Source organism: Schistocerca serialis, chromosome 5 (genome assembly GCF_023864345.2).
Source record: "Schistocerca serialis cubense isolate TAMUIC-IGC-003099 chromosome 5, iqSchSeri2.2, whole genome shotgun sequence".
Lineage (NCBI taxonomy): Eukaryota > Metazoa > Arthropoda > Insecta > Orthoptera > Acrididae > Schistocerca > Schistocerca serialis.
In genome coordinates this window covers 427,344,612-427,362,636 of record NC_064642.1, presented here as the reverse complement: position 1 = coordinate 427,362,636, position 18,025 = coordinate 427,344,612, and the positions used below count along the sequence as shown (strand labels likewise).

At 44.5% G+C, this 18,025-nt stretch overlaps 1 long non-coding RNA gene across 1 annotated transcript in view; it reads left to right on the top strand.

Moving 5' to 3' along the window:
* Window positions 1-681: 681 nt before the first annotated feature.
* LOC126481473 (uncharacterized) overlaps window positions 682-18,025 on the top strand; it is a 107,609-nt gene continuing 90,265 nt past the window's right edge. Inside the window, exon 1 of the long non-coding RNA XR_007587574.1 lies at window positions 682-765. This is a non-coding gene — a long non-coding RNA (uncharacterized LOC126481473). The remainder of the gene's footprint in view (window positions 766-18,025) is intronic.

Genomic DNA, 18,025 nt, shown 5'->3' with positions numbered 1-18,025 from the left:
CCAAATTGTGTGAAAATGTAATCAAGTGGCTCTGAGCACTATGGGACTTAACATCAGAGGTCATCAGTCCCCTAGAACTTAGAACTACTTAACCCTAACTAACCTAAGGACATCACACACATCCATGCCCGAGGCAGGATTCGAACCTGCGACCATAGCAGTCGCGCGGTTCCGGACTGCGCGCCTAGAACCGCTAGACCACCGCGGCCGGCAAAACGTAATCACATGTCAGTTCTAGTATAATATGTTGGTGCAATGAATACCCGTTTATCATCTGCATTTCTTCTTGGTGTAGCAATTTTAATGGCCAGTAGTGTACCTTGTCCTTGAGCATTTTATATTTTTTCCGACAGTGTGTTTACTATACGTGTGAGTAACCGAGCTGTACCTGCCCCGCCTGGGTGTCGCTGGTATTTGTGATGAGTGGGCTCTTTGTACGGCGCACCTGCCGGGATGAGTCGTTTACTGAGACGGACTCGTTCTTCCAGCGGGCACCCCGGGCGGTGGGCGTCGCAGCGGCAGCAGCAGCTGGCGCAGACGCCGCTTCAAAATACTTGGCGCGTGCCGCGACGCCGCCTAAAAGATGGCCGCCAGCTGCGCCGCGCCGCGCCACGCCGCACAATGGCTCGCAGCCGCCAGGTGGCCACCCACGCGGCGGGGCTGCCACGCACACGACACGCGGGCGCGGCCGCGGGCGACCAGTTGCCGTGTCCGCTGCCGGCGCGGCGGGCGGTGGCAGCCGCAAGCGCTGCCAGGCCGTGTAAGGTGAGTCACGTACTCTGACGCACTGCTCTACCTGTTGCGCTGGATGCTCGGTTGCCGACGTCGCGGAGGAAAGTACCGGGCGGTGGGGGCTAGAGAGTACTCTCCTGCAGAACATCATCCTGCTTACATGAAATTCGATGTTGATGTTAGCCCTTCTCTACACACTCAGCGTTCAGTGAGACGCATTTTCCAGCGTTGGATAATTTGTTGCAGACCTCGCTTGCACATGTCTGCATTTCGGCTGTTCAGGATGTGATTCACGAAGTACATCAGCTCGTCGTCATTCTGGAAATGTCTGCCACGCAATGGTGTCTTCATCCGAGTGATGACATCTCTGCCTTTCCATGTCAGGTAAATACGGTTGGTGAGGCAAAGAAGCAGCATGTCTGACTATGCCCTATCGAGAATGAGTTGGGGAGTCGTCGTGATGCATAAACACTACCTTGGACCGCTTCGAGCGTCCCTTCATGTTGACTGAGGTGACAAAAGTAATGGGATTGTGATATGCTATGCGGTACGGCGGTAGTATCACGAACACAAGGTATTGACGGACCTGTCATTTGTACTCGGGTCGTTAAGTCCCATAGTGCTCAGAGCCATTTGAAACCATTTGTACTCGGGTGATCCATGGGAAAAGTGTTCCGACATGATTCCCGCAGCACGGCGGCGATTAACAGACAATGGTAGGTGGAGCTAAACGTATGCGACATTCCATTTCGGAGGTCGTCCGGGAATTCAACATTCCGAGATCCACAGTGTCAAGGGTGTGCCGAGGATACCAAATTTCAGGCATTACCTCTCACCATGGACAGCGCAGTGGACGGCGGCCCTCACTTAACGACCGAGAGCAGTGGCGTTGGCGTAGAATTGTTAGTGCTAACAGACAGGCAACAGTGCGTGAAATAACTGCGGAAATCAATGTTGGACGTACGACGAACGTATCCGCTTGGGTGGTGAGGCGAAATTTGACGTTAATGGGCTATGGTAGCAGACGATTGACGCTAGTGCCTATGCTAACAGCACGACATCGCCTTCAGCGCCTCTCCTAGACTCTTGGCCATATTGGTTGGACCTTAGAAAACCGTGGCCTGTTCTTCCCGATTTCAGTTGGTAAAAAGTGGTAGTAGGGTTCGAGTGTGGCGCCGACCCCACAAAGGTATGGGTTCAATAACGCACTGTGCAAGCTGGTGGTGACTTCTTAGTGGTGTGCGCTGTGATTACATGGAACGGTCTAGGTCCTCTGCTCCAACTGAACCGATCGTTGACGATAATGGTTGTATTTGGCTACTAGGAGACCATTTGTTCCCAAACAACGATGGAATTTTTTGGATGGCAATGCGCCATGTCACCAGGCCACAATTGTTCGCGATTGGTTTGAGGAACGTTCTCGACAATTCGAGTGAGTGATTTGGCCTCCCAGGCCACCCGACATGAGTCCCGCCGAACATTTATGCGATATACAGTAATTTAGAAGTCAGCTAGTGCACATAAACCTGCGCTGGCCACACTTTCGCAATTATGGACGGCTGCAGACAGTATGGTTCAGTATTTCTGCAGGGGCTTACAACGACTTGTGGAGTCCATGCCACATCGAGTAGCTGCACTACTCCGGGCAAAAGGAGGTCCGACACAATATTAGGAGGTATTCAGTGACTTTTGTCACCTCAGTGTAACTTGTTCAGGGAATTTCGGCAATTTACTCCTGTGACAGTTTGCTCCTTGTGAGCAAAATCTATTAGCACCACAGCATGACAGTTACAAAAATGCTCAGCATCACCTTGTCCGATGATGGTTGGGTCTCTACTTCTTCCGCCGATGGTGAAACGACTACTGCTTCCTTTGCTTCTTTGACTCACCCAGCATTCGCTCAAGGTGATTAGGTGGATGAAAAACTCGTCTTGATTAGCTTGATACAACATTTCCGATGCTGCCTTATTTCGGCCGGCTTTTTCAATATGTGTGAGCAGTCGCAAAGCCCAGCAGGTGGCGACCTACGTAATGTTTAATTGTACTAAAGTTACTTTTTCCACGGTCGCCTCGACTGAGGTAACCCTGTATTCCGGCAGCAAGGCCTCCACTTGCCTTACGAATCCCAATTCTTCACGGAGAGACGGTCGTCCACTTCGTTCTTCCTCATTCAGGTTACTCAGATTTATCTGAACCTCAGCGTGGATTACCGAACCCGCCGACGGCGTCGGTGGCCGAGCGGTTCTCGGCGTTTCAGTCTGGAACCGTGCGACTGCTACGGTCGCAGGTTCGAATCCTGCCTCGGGCATGGATGTGTGTGATGTCCTTAGGTTGGTTAGGTTTAAGTAGTTCTAAGTTCTAGAGGACTGATGACTTCAGATGTTAAGTCCCATAGTGCTCAGAGCCATTTGAACCGAACCCGCCCTCCGGGGTCTCAAATGTTCAAATGTATGTGAATTCCTAAGGGACCAAATTACTCAGGTCATCGGTCCCTAGACTTACACACTACTCAGACTAACGTAAACTAACTTATGCTAAGAGCGACACACACACTCATGCCCGAGGGAGGACTCGAACCTCCGGCGGAAGCGACCACGCAATCCGTGACATGGCGCCTTCGGGGTCTCCCAGCTGTTCATGCCATACGATTTCAGTATATTTAGTTATTAAAACGGTATTACCCTTCGAATGTCTGTGTTCAGCTCCGTTTTACTTTGGCTGCTCTAGAGGCCTGTTACGAAACTTTGGCAGGGGTACACCAGTGTGTATCCGGACTGCTGATAAACTGAGGGGACCAAATTCTTGGGATATCTCTAGTATCTTATATTTGTCCATAATTGCGAAAGCGTTGCCGAAGCAGGATTTTGTGCACGAACTAACCTCTCGAATATGTCCCACAGTTGCACGGTGGGATTCATATCGGGCGATTTGGGTGACCAGATTATTCGCTCGAATTGTCCAGAATGTTCTTCAAACCAGTCGTGACAACTTTGGTCCTTGGACACGGCGCACTGTCATCCATAAAAATTCCATCGTTGTTTGGGAATACGAAGTCCATGAATGACTGTAAGTGGTCTCTAAGTATTCTAACATAACCATTTCCGGCCAATGATCGTTTCATTTGCACCACAGGACCCAGTCCATTCCACAGTCCAAACTTTTGTGGAGCCACCACTAGCTTGTGCAGTGCCTTGTTGACAAGTTGGGGCCGCGCGGGATTAGCCGAGCGGTCTAGGGCGCTTCAGTCATGGCTGTGCGGCTGGTCCCGGCGGAGGTTCGAGCCGTCCCTCGGGCATGGGTGTGTGTGTTTGTTCTTAGGACAATTTAGGTTAAGTAGTATGTAAGCTTTGGGACTGATGACCTTCGCAGTTAGGTCCCATACGATTTCACACACATTTGAACACACATTTGACAACTTGGGTCCATGGCTTGGTGGAGCCTGCGCCACACTCAAATGCTACCACCAGCTCTCACCAACTGAAATCGGGACTCATCTGACGAGGCTACGGTTTTCCAGTCGTCTAGGGTCCTACTGATATCACGAGCCCAGAAGTGGCACTGCAGATGATGTCGTGCTGTTAGCAAAGACACTCGCGCCGGTCGTCTGCTGCCATGCACTACACTGTCCTAAGGGATACGTTCGTCGTACGGTGGACATCGATTTCTGCGGTTGCTTGTGCGTTAGCGCTGACACCTCTTCGCAAACGCCACTGCTCTCGCACGTTGAGTTAAGGCTGTCGGCCACTGCGTTGTCCGTGCGAGATAATACTTGAAATTTGGTACTCTCGTCACACTCTTGACACTGTGGATCTCGGAATATTGGATTTCCTAACAATGTCTCATGCGTCTAACTACCATTCCACGTTCTAAGTCTGTTAATTCCCGTCGTGCGGCCATAATCATGTCGGAAACCTGTTCACGTGAATCACCTGAATACAAATGACAGCTCCAGCAATGCACTGCCTTTTCATACCTTGTGTCGCGGTACTACCGCCATCTGTATATGTGCATATCGGTATTCCATGATTTTTGTCACCTGCAAACAAACAAAAAATTAGGTATGTAACTTTATTTTCGTGTGGTGACAGTTAAAAAGCTTAGTTAGGCGTGTCTCGCGAGTGGATGTAAAGGAATGGAAATCGAATTAGCAACTACGGCCGACTTACAAACATGCGTTTTAGATATGTTAGCTAATATTACAATTGACAAATCTGCTGCGCCTTTTGCGGCAGAATCATTGGATAACTTGTCGCGTCAGCGGTAGATGATAGCCGTCCCTTCCGTCATCAGGCAGTAAGTCTGGCTATCACAAAACTTGCAAGGCTCTAATTTTTATATCCAGGGGAAGGCGTCTGGCAGGCAACATTACGTCATGGGGAATAGCGCATGCCGAGGTGGCTCCCTCCCTCTACGTCCATAGATTGCATATGCACTCGCTGTCCTTTCTCGCTTATAGGGCCACCATTTATATTCGGCTATAAAATCAGGCAGTCTTCCTCTGTGCTCTTTCTTTATCAAGTGCACGTTTCGATGCGTTGTTTAGGGCATAACCAGTGTTCTAGCTGAGCACCTGGCATTGCCCCAGTATGTATTTATTCAAATTATATTGGTCAGTCCTGTGCTTCCCCTTCTCTCTGTCCATTTCCATTTCCATACTTGTCCACTTCCTCCGCCTCACCCCTCCTCTCTCTATCACCACATGCCCCTCTCTCTGTCCAGATCGTCAAGAGGAGATTTTTACCTGCGCCAATGTCCGCTTACATGTCACACATATTTCACACATACATGCACACATGTTTCTACTGTATCCCTAGCGAATTTTGCCTTGTGGTTTCGATTTCGTGCAGTTTAGTTTTTATGACTTCATATCTCCTGAACTATGTGCTGTAAAATGGTGTTATTTTCGGCGGCTTCTGTGTATACCGCATACGAAACGTGTACTAAGGAAGTAACAAATTAAAACGTTATGCACGATGCAGCAGTTTTCCACGCATCTCAGAATTTGATGTCATATCCCCTGAACTGTATGCCGTAAAACTATGTATTTTTGTAGGTACATACAAGGGCATATGTGTATACTGCCTGTGAAATGCGTTGCGGATAGAGTTAGTAGCAAAGAAGTAATAAATTTAAATGTCATGCATGATGGGGCAGTTTTTTCATGCACCTCTGTGTTTATGAATACATATGATCTATGTGTCGTACAATAATGTAATTTTTCTGGTACATCCAGTGGTATATGAGAATACGGTCTGCGGCCGGCCAGAATGGCCGTGCGGTTCTGGGCCCTACAGTCTGGAACCGAGCGTCCGCTACGGTCGCAGGTTCGAATTCTGCCTCGAGCATGGATGTGTGTGATGTCCTTAGGTTAGTTAGGTTTAATTAGTTCTAAGTTCTAGGCGACTGATGACCTCAGAAGTGGACTGATGACCATAGATGTTAAGTCCCATAGTGCTCAGAGCCACCTCAGAAGTTAAGTCGCATAGTGCTCAGAGCCATTTGAACCATTTGAATACGGTCTGCATAATCTGTTGCGAATAGCGTTAGTAGAAAAGAAGTAAGAAATTAAAACGTCGTGCTTCAGGCTGTACTGCATGAACAGTGAAAATGCAGTAAGCGATAAACTTTTATCGTTTCACTATTTAGTGTGGGTTGTCAGCAAGAAAAAGTTTCGTAAAGGTGTGAAATTACATGTAAAGCTTGTTATAAGTCATTAAGTGCTCTCATTCTTAAGTGCTGTATGAATAAATTTTGGTTATTCGCGGATCTTGTGCTACACTACATCCCCTCCCTCCCTGTCTTTGCAGACAGTGAGTGACATTGATGAAGGTTTCTCGGGTCTCCGAAGATGGCTAGTATGACACTTCCCGAAACGTCGCGAGATATCAACGCTACCACCCGGCCGAAGTGGCCGCGCGGTTCTGGCGCTTCAGTCTGGAACCGCGAGACCGCTACGGTCGCAGGTTCGAATCCTGCCTCGGGCATGGATGTGTGTGATGTCCTTAGGTTAGTTAGGTTTAACTAGTTCTAAGTTCTAGGGGACTAATGACTTCAGCAGTTGAGTCCCATAGTGCTCAGAGCCATTTGAACCAACGCTACCACCCGGCTGGAGACCCGAGAAACCTTCATCAATAGTTTACGCCGGGAAAGCCTACAGTCGCATAAGTGAGTGACATGTGTACCACGTGCGGTTGAAATTGGCCAGTGATTTAGTAAGATCTGTGGAACATACAGCCATTTTTATAACACGTATGGATTTATCACATAGTGTAATTCACATTACATGCCTCATCAAAAAGAGCCAATAGTTCTAAGTGTGAGCTGGAATTCTCGTGTGTTCAAACATAACCCTGTGTTTATTTAACAGGCTATCCTCAGCCACCTTTGATGTCTCTAAATTCCTGTATTTAAGGTGACGTTGATGTTCAACGCAGCGATCGGCAGTATTCGATATGTCATGCACCATGTAACTACTGTCATATTGGTACTCGCAAGGGATGTTATAAATCTCTGGTACTCCCAAGCTGAGATTAGCGATAACAGGTCGCTACGTTTCTTTAATTTTTCGTTGGTGGGTGGAAGACTGGGCAGATTGCTTGCGTGTTTTACTAGTTGCTCACCATAGAATGGAAAGTGCATCATGTGTTGGTCCTCCTGGCTTTGATGAATGGCATCACACCATGGATTCTTCAAGAGTGTTGATCTAATATCATGGATATGATTAATTCGGAGCCGAGGTGGCCCTTGTGTGAAGTAATCCTAGCCATGGATATTAGGATGTTTAGCATATCTCTCTCGTTAGCTACGTCTGCAGATATATAGATCTATATACTTCGATTTCGATACACAGAATGGCAAAGTTTATCTGCTTTCCGTTCGAGCAATACATCTAAGGAAGGCAGCTTGGCTTCCTCCACCATCTCGCCCGTGAGTCTTACGTTTGGATGTATGCTGTTCGTCTGGTCGCCGAACTGCTGCAGCGCGTCACTACCACATGACGAGATTAAAAAAGTATCGTCAACATATCTGAAGAAGCAGCAGGACATAGGGGGACAATGTTCAACGCTTGTTCTTCGAAAACGCCATGAAAAAATTAGAAATGGCTTCTGACAGTGCCGAATCCACGCCTGTTCCATCAATCATTTTATAATACTTTCCACTGTCGAAAAAATGTGGTTATCAAGGTGTGTTCAAACAATTTTAAAATCTCAGGGGAGAAATTAGCACCAGTAGTTTAAATGTATCTTTCACTGATATCTTCATGAAAAGGGAGATCATGTCAAGGCTGATTATAAATTCTCTTGGGTTATAATCGCCTGCTTCATGATATCTATAAACATTTGTGAGTTCTTGATACAATGTCTCCAGTGGCCAACTACAGGTGTCAAAAACTTAGTTAAATACCATTCCAGACGGTGTGTAGGAGAGCCAGTGGCACAGATAATTGGTCTCAGTGGTATGCATCTTTGTATCTTTTCGTCAGACTGTACATCGTGGGTGGGCAGGTGCTCTTGGCGTTAAGTTAACCACAGGTTTGTCAGAGAGACACAGCGTTGAAACTTCCTGGCAGATTAAAACTGTGTGCCGGACCGAGACTCTAAATCAGGACCTTTGTCTTTTGCGGGCAAGTGCTCTACCAACTGAGCTACCCAAGCACGACTCACAACACGTCGTTTTAACCTGCCAGGAAGTTTCATATCAGCGCACACTCCACTGCAGAGTGAAAATTTCAATTTAGACACAGCGTTCTTTAGTAGCTCCCATGTGTTCCCGTTTAAAGAATCTGATATGAGCTATCTTCCAATAATAGACACACTGCCCTATGATAATCTGGAGCTTTGAGAATAACTGTAGCATTATTTTGTCCGCCAGTAAGACTACTGACTCTTCATCCCCCTCCAACAATTTCAGTTCTTGTTTTTCACCCTACCAATATAAAACTTAGAGGGGCTTGATTACCACTAAAATAAGGATGGCAGCGAGCCTTACCTCCGCTCTTGCTTCCTGTGCCACTACACTGATCATCTAGGCAAGTTGCAGCATTCGTGGAGCTCGAGCAAAGTTCAGGCCTTTACTCAGAATTGCGGCGGTTGCTGCGAGAAGGTTCTCGAAGAAGAAGATGACAATTTTGTCAACGCCACTGCACCCACCATTCCCTTGCTCATGGGTAAGGCGCTCAAATATAACAGCCTGTTTCGCCGTTGTCTTGTTTAAATTAGCTCGTTGATGTACTGCCAGAGTCGTTTCTACCCATTCCCAGTCCCATGGTGAGAGAGCTGCCGACGGAAACAGATGGCAACCAAATAATAAGTGTGCGTTTGCATTAAGTTTATATCTCGTGTAATGCATCCTTTCCTTGACGGTATCATGACCGCTTTCCGTAAAATTCTATTCACTGCAGCAGTTCTTATTTGGTATTTGACCACTGAGAACCTTGGCAAAATCTCATCACGACAGCGTTGTACTAAAGCCAGATTACTGAGCAGCTGTGACTAAGACGCAGCTTCTGCAGCCGAATGGCGCTGCACGCTATGTCCTGCCTGTAGGGAAAGATCGTATGATTATGAGGCCTTTCGTGATGGAGGTCTTGAGTAAAAAATTCTCCGTTAACTTTCCGCGTCGTATTCGAAATAAAGCGCAAGCTTTCGATGTTGTCACCATCATCGTCGTTAGGGCTTAACGAGGAGAACACGGCAAGGGTCATAACCCGATTTCTCAGAGAATTCACTCAGTCGAAGAAGTTTCAAAAAAAGCGAACACGTGTCTCGGCTTACACGTAGATACTCCAACATTTTTGAGAAAAAGGCAGTCAATGTTTTCAACGTAATTTAGCAGCCTTTTAGCCCGCGATACTCTGAGCGGAAATGGCGGCGCAGTGGCTAGCGTTCGAAAGGTTTCACTTTATTTCTTTCCCATTTTCTACCCATGCTCGTAGGCGGTTACTGCACGAATATTTCTCATCACGTTATGGGATACAACGGCATTGTATTAGCTGCAAAATTACATTTATTATAAAATATATGTGTGTACGAGTACGGTATTATCAAGGAATACAATCTTTTTCAATTATCGTATTCTTACACTTCATTCTTAAATCAATTCTTATATTAATTCTTATAATTCATTCTTATGTTAATTGTTCAGGAATATCAGGTACATTCCTTTGGAGTATACCGATCGAAGAAACATTCGAAACATAGAAGTTTCGAACACCACGAGCAGAGGCAGGTTTTCCGCAGTAACATTTCTTCGTATGAATCACACTCGGGAAATAAATTTTAACATTGCTGAACACTTCAAGCGTTGGCAATAATTTCGGGGCAACTAACGCTTTACAGATCACTTTTCCGAAAACTTGTGCTTGCAGCTGGTTATGAATCAAGATACAATACAAGAATTTCGCGGAAAACTATTTCAAATAATATTTTCATTCACTTATTGTTTTTTGCTTAATCATTAGACACACAATTTGTAGGCGTATAAGGACAATGTTATTTCAATATACGTTGGAAAACGTTAGTGTAGTAATCTTCTACGGAGATGGGTAGATAAAAGAAAAACGAAAAGAAAAATAATAATCGAGTTTCGAACATGGGCCGCCAAAGTGTAAAGCGCAACACTAGCCACCGTACTATCGCTTCAGTTAAATACGTGCTCGCTAAAAGGCATCTAAATTATGTCATAAACTTTGACCTTCATTTTCTCGGATAAGATCGAGTATCTATGGATAAGCTGAGACACATGTTCGCGTATTTTGACCCCTCTTTTACCGAATCAGGGAAATCAGGTTTGGCACTTGCCGTGTTGTCCTCGTAAGTGTATCGTGAAATTGGCGAGGTTCGTACTTTTTTACCCCGAGGACGGTATCTGTAGTTGACAAAATGTGAAAGTGCACTTTTTATAAAAAAAAATCTCAGAACAAGATTTCTCATAGTTCGTCGCCTGATGTAAGTGTTGGCGGTGCAAGTCAGGGAGGACAGCGAGTGCAAACATAATCTGGGGCTGGAGAGGACGCCACCTAACCAATCGGACATAAAAGTGGAAGCTTCGCCATTTTCATGACAGACTTAGTCCCTGATGATAATGATGGAAGCAGTCATCGAAAGCTTGGGATTTTAATCGAATTTGATGCGGCAAGTTAACCGAAAACGTTTTCTCCATTCGACAAATTTCCGACATTGGCCGATTTACGCCTGCATCTACAGACATTCCGATATTACCGATATGAGTAAGTACCATTACTTTTGTATCGATATCTATGATAACAGTACCAGTTCGAAGTATTCGGTCATTACATAGATCATAGGAAAAATCATGTATCGGTGTCAGAAGAACTGCATGGCGTTAGAGCAAATAATAACCTTTTATCGCTAATTTAAAGAGAATTAAAATCTGTGCCGTATACTTGTGCCATACAGGAAACAAATGCAGTCGTAAAATTTACATACCGGTTACAGTCTATAACATACAGTCTATAACATACCAAATGCCGGCCGGTGTGGCCGAGAGGTTCTAGGCGCTTCAGTCTGGAACCGCGCGACCGCTACGGTCGCAGGTTCGAATCCTGCCTCGGGCATGGATGTGTGTGATGTCATTAGGTTAGTTCGGTTTAAGTAGTTCTAAGTTCTAGGGGACTGATGACCTCAGATGTTAAGTCCCATAGTGCTCAGAGCCATTTTGAACATACCAAATTTCACCAACGTATTCAACTACCATGGAAATGTGATTCGAGTATTGATTTTATATTTCATTTCATTCATGTAAATGTAGCTTAATTCCCATATTTTTCCTCATATTGAAAATGAATGCTTTGTTTTAAAAATATTTCTGAAATGAGTGCTTTTGTCTTAAAAATTAACACTTCCTCATACACTGCAGTAAAATTAGCATAAATTTTATCAAGGCTTGTTGGTTTATGGAAACGTAGTATAGTTTTCATACTTTGCCTTTTATTCCAAATACTTGCTGTTGTATTGTAGACAGGTTTAAAGACACATAAACAATTAAAACTAGCGATGGCTTCGGTACCGATATCAGAAAGGTTTTAATGGGATTTTAAGCATTAGTATCGAAATCAAGCATCGTATCGAACCCAGTATTGGAATGTCCCCGTCTGCAAGTAGTAGTCATCAGTGAGTATTTATTTTTACGATAGCAGTCCCGAGAAATATTTTTCAAGTTACTTAACTCGGGTATACTGCCAGTGACACTGCCAAGCAGAGACCACATGGGACCAGTCATAAATCACGATGTCCTCGAGCCAGCTTTCAGAGAGATGTATCGCCCAGTGCACATATCGTTCTTCTTATTGTATATGTCGCTTGGAGGCTGTTTTCTATGATGAAACTTTACAGAGCAACACATAACAGAACTAGCATTTTACTTAATTCACTTTTGAGTGACGTGCCTTTGAGATCCAGTTAGCGTGTACTTTTCTAGAAATCCTTGGCATTTTTAGACAATTTTCACGCTACCTTACTTTCCAAACGGTATCTAAGAAACTTGGAAAATAATATACGTAAAAACTGGGGGAAGGTGGATACACCTACCCAAACAGTTCTGAAATCTTGTTGACAACACATGTTATTTTATGCGAAAAATTGGTAACTAACGTGAGCACGTAATATGCCAACCTCACGCACATATATAGGGTGGTTCCGTGATGATGTTATAAACTTTCAGGGATGAGGGAGAAGGGTAAATGTATCAATCGGAGGTAAAGCTTTTGCTTTTGCTTCTTTTGGTTTGAGGGCCATTTTGTGGAAGAAGCGGAGGTTAGATGTGGGCCGCCTTTTTAAAATGGTTGCGTTCGCATATTAGAAAAGGTATAAATTCTACCATAAAAATCAATAAATATAAATAAAATAAATATTGGAAATTTTATTCGGTTTATATATCGTGTTAATTTCATACTATTTACAGATTCAAATACATTTAATTTAATGACCCAAATATAGAGAATATTTTTACAGCAAATTTCTTCGTACACGAAAATTTTTCAGCAGGTAAAGATTTGTAAAAGTGAGCTTACGTCACAGATTTAATTTTTATTTCACAATGCAGTCGGACTGCATGTCAGTAAGTTCAGGCGGCACTTGGAAATATCAGCAGTGATCGGATAGGAGAGAAAATTGAATTGAGACGTAATTTTTCTTAAGCCTTGAAATCTTCTTGCTACCTCTTCCTTCAAACTCTGCAACGATCTCTAATATCAGCAAAAGCCCTTTCTATTACACTAAGAAACGGAAATGACAAAAATATATTCCCCTGCTTGCCTTGCAAATAGACCTACTTTTGCTTTGAAGGATTTTACGTGCTTCCCCATTTCATGTGCAAACGATTACTTTCCATGCAATTTTACATCCAGGTCATTCAATTTCTCAAATATATCAACTGCAAACATCATCTCTCATATCTCCATTCCTCATATCCCATATTTGTAAGAAAATCATTAGATGTCTCCTTCGCTTTGAGAAACAACAGAATATCATTCTGAAATACCCAGACTCTTCACAACACCAACACTGTTGTTATAAATTACGTCTTAACACTCTGTCTGCACACCCTCAAGAAAAGTTTCGAAATGTCAGTGGTGGAGTGCCATTGTTCTGGTTGTGTTCACGACATCAACAATACAATCTGCCACTTGCTTTCCGTCCAGTACAGGTTTACAAACGCTCTCATGATGCAAAATGCAATGAAAAGACAAGACATCATTATCTGTGCCTTGTGCTTGTAACTTGTTTTTTCTCTTTTCTTTCTTTTTTTTTCAAAAAAAGTTGAAACATAGCTATATTTTTCCCACTGAAAGCTCTGTCCCTATCTGTAATAGTACTTGCTATTTTGTTTCAGGACAGACCACCTTTTTACATACAATTGACAGTATACTCAAACAGGTCCTGACTACTGGTTTTATTTTTCACCGATTCTACACCAAGTAATTTCTGTGTGATGACGAAATTTTCATTAAATGCATGGATAAAGATGAGTAATTGTGCAACGTCTTCGTTACCTGTGCTCTCATCAAATGCCTTTCGTTTATCAAGATTACAGGCTACCATAAAACTTGCTTCTGTAGTGCTATTTTGAAGTGTTGATTGCTTTGTAAATAAAGATTGTCGCTTCTTCCGGATTTTCACATACTCCGTAGCTTTTATTTTGCGTCATTTGTAGCGAAATTCACTATATTTTGCATTACTATGTCGTTTCAGGTTGCACTCCTTAAGTAGGGCTATCGTTTCATAATAAAATAAACACATCGCTTTATTGCCTATATTAACAAATAAAACGTGTGCGTTATTCGTCTGGGTAGCCGTTTGTGTTAACGCGACCGCTTTCGAGCTAGAGTGGCATGCTAAGCTCAGATCAAATCCGCCTGGCGGATCAACGACGAAGGATCGCTGTGCCGACCAACCTGGGTGTCATTTTTAGGCGGTTTTCTACATCCCAATAGGTGAATGCCGGGCTGGTTCCCCTGTTCCGCCTCAGATACACACTCTGCTAACATTTAGGACATTTTATCATAGTTACACGCCGAATTTACTCTGTATGGAGTCAGACTGGGTACACTGCTTCTGTCGTCAGGGGCAAGCAGAAAACTGATACCTTAGCTGTTTGGTCTCAAACACTTTCTCAGCATGATGTGTACATGCATATCTTCACCAAACAGTTGTCATCCATCACTGATTTTTTGTTTTTTCGGAGGGTTCATGGTTTCGCTGAAGTTGGAAATTTACATATTTATTGTTGCACGGACAATAAATCGGGTCAACCGGGAAACCTCTACACAACACATACGTATTGACGTGGACGTCCTAGTAGAAATTTTCAGTCGCGCACGGGAAGGAAATCTTGATTCAAGATGGATTTTTCTGGCGGTCCTGGCAGGCCACACAGAAACCGAGGGTAGGCGGCATGTGGCCTATGGGCCGCTACTTGCCCACTCCTGACCTAGCCAAACGCAGAACTGTCATGACGTGTAGGTAATGAGTTTTTATTAACAATTTAATCACGCCAATCACGTTGAAGAGTAGCAAATGTCCTGCAAGTTTGCTTCACGTTAACAGTATCAGCTTTAAAATCCAAAGAAAATAGTGCACAACATCGCTGTTAAAAGCTGAATACTTCTACGCTACTTCTTTAATGACAGATTCGTTCTTTTTATTCATTTACACTACATTTGAGAATCACAACATGAAAGTGTTTCAAACAAAAATACACTACTGGCCATTAAAATTGCTACACCAAGAAGAAATGCAGATGATAAACGGGTATTCATTGCACCAATATATTATACTAGAACTGACATGTGATTATATTTTCACGCAATTTGGGTGCATAGATCCTGAGAAATCAGTACCCAGAACAACCACCTCCGGCCGTAATAACGGCCTTGATACGCCTGGGCATTGAGTCAAACAGAGCTTGGATGAAGTGTACAGGTACAGCTGCCCGTGCAGCTTCAACACCATACCACAGTTCATCAAGAGTAGTGACTGGCGTATTGTGACGAGCCAATTGCTCGGCCACCATTGACCAGACGTTTTCAATTGGTGAGAGATCTGGAGAATGAGCTGGCTAGGGCGGCAGTCGAACATTTTCTGTATCCACAAAGGCCCGTACAGGACCTGCAACATGCTGTCGTGCATTATCCTTCTGAAATTAGGGTTTCGTAGGGATCGATGAAGCGTAGAGCCACGGGTCGTAACACATCTCAAATATAACGTCCACTGTTCAAGGTGCCGTCAATGTGAACAAGAGGTGACCGAAACGTGTAACCAATGGCACCCCATACCATCACGCCGGGTGATACGCCAGTATGGCGATGACGAATACACGCTTCCAATATGCGTTCACCGTGATGTCGTCAAACACGGATGCGACCATCATGATGCTGTAAAGAGAACCTGGATTCATTCGTGCACCCAGGTTCGTCGTCGAGTACACCATCGCAGGCGCTCCTGTCTGTGATACAGTATCAAGGGTAACCGCAGCCATGGTCTCCGAGCTGATGGTCCATACTGCTGCAGACATCGTCGAACTGTTCGTACACATGGTTGTTGTCTTGCAAACGTCCCCATCTGTTGATTCAGGGATCGAGACGTGGCTGCACGATCCGTTACAGGCATGCAGATAAGATACCTGTCATCTCGACTGCTAGTGATGCGAGGCCGTTGGGATCCAGCACGGCGTTTTGTATTACCCTCGTGAACCCACCGATTCCATATTTTGCTAACAGTCATTGGATCTCGACCAACGCGAGCAGCAATGTCGCGATACGATAAACCGTGATCGCGATAGGCTACAATCCGACCTTTATCAAAGTCGGGAACGTGGTGGTACGCACTTCTCCATACACGAGGTATCACAACAACGTTTCACCAGGCAACGCCGGTCAACTGCTGTTTGTGTATGAGAAATCGGTTGGAAACTTTCCTCATGTCAGGACGTTATAGGTGTCGCCACCGGCGCCAACCTTGTGTGAATGCTCTGAAAAGCTAATCATTTGCATATCAGAGCATCTTCTTCCTGTCGGTGAAATTTCGCGTCTGTAGCACGTCATCTTCGTGGTGTAGCAATTTTAATGGCCAGTAGTGTACCTCTGGCACCAGCTGGAGGCTAGAAACCGCGCACTTTGACTCGGTGAACAAAGAATGTCACCCACGCCAAAACAGTACTTCTTAAACATCTTATTCACTCCGTTGTACAGTAGTTCCCGTACGAGCATTAGGCGGCTGCAGTGGGGCGGGGCGAGAGATATGTAGTGCGCATGCATGTTTAAAACCAGTAAATTCGGAAGGTCATAAATGACTACTATCAGAAACATGACCCAAATTATCGACGGCTTCGATTTCTGGGTCTGACGTCTTGGAAGTGCGCTTTATTCTTCTTAAAATATGAGCTAGAGTTGGGTTGTTTCCGTAAGTAAGAGAAGATAAATATAAATGATTTTTCTCTGAATAAGTTAAAATAAAGGCACAGGACACCTGAGGGCCTGCCCACATGGATTCGCCAGCGGGATGGGACGCAGCAAAGACCATTCCAGTCTGATAAAAGCGCCCATCCATAGCCTGGCCGTAGGTGCTGCCAACAACAAACCCGGCAAAGTCCTCGAGTGCACAGATAGATTCAGTAAACGAGAGGAGGTTGAGTGAAGCGAGAAGGAAAGGGGCAGGTCCTCCAGTAAGGAAAAGAAAGAACAGAAGCACTACGTGTAATGACCTGACGAATCTACAGTCGTCCAGTATAACTGTGAGCTCTTTGACTTCTCTGGAATATGGAGTGGAACTGTAACACATGGAATAAGTTACTTGTTACAAGAATGATAAAAAGGTATACTTATCTTCATACAATCCATTGCCACAAGAATGTGCCAAATATTTACACCTCTCTTTGAATATTAAAGCATCACTTGTCGCACACATTTATCAAACTTTTCTCTTGAAGTACAAATTTCAGAATGACAGTTCAGTCTAACTAGGAACACGTTCAGTGAGTGGTCGCAAGTTCAGTCTGTAGTAAGGTTCGTTTCAAAGTGTTGTGTTAACAATTACTACAGGAAAAATATTTGCTGCTAACGACTCACCATGTGCATCAGGAGGGCGACAGAAAATGAAAGTAAGGAAGATACAGAGATAAACCTTCTATGGGATGCATGTCTACACTTCATAAAATGGGCATCGTCGACATTCAAGAAAAGTTCGAAACAAACCTTTAACTCGAACGCTGGGCACAGTGATCACAAAGATTCGCATTTTCAAAATCGAACGCGAGCCCCTTGGGAGTTACAAAAATGGTTCAAATGGCTCTGAGCATTATGGGACTTAACATCTGAGGTCATCAGTCCCCTAGAACTTAGAACTACTTAAACCTAACTAAGGACATCACGCACATCCATGCCCAAGGCAGGATTCGAACCTGCGACCGTAGCGGTTGCGCGGTTCCAGACTGAAGCGCCTAGAACCCTTCGGGAGTTACAAACCGTGCAAGACTTTCAGCTAGGTATCCACTCTTAAAGAATGCATATATAATCATATTGGTGTAACAGGGTGGTGATAGCCGATGGAATGTGATAGCATGCAACCGAACGCGAAACAGTCTGTCGTGGAGCTTACCGTGGAACTGACTATCGTTGAAGGCGTAGCTGCAGATAGTGCGATATTATGTTTTATAGACAAGGAAAAAACAAACATCTGGAGGCTGAATTTGTCTAGTGGTTCCAGGTTGTACAAACTGCAATGTCACACACTTTTCAGGAGGAAAAGTTTGCTATAAAGGACCAGAAATCAAGCAA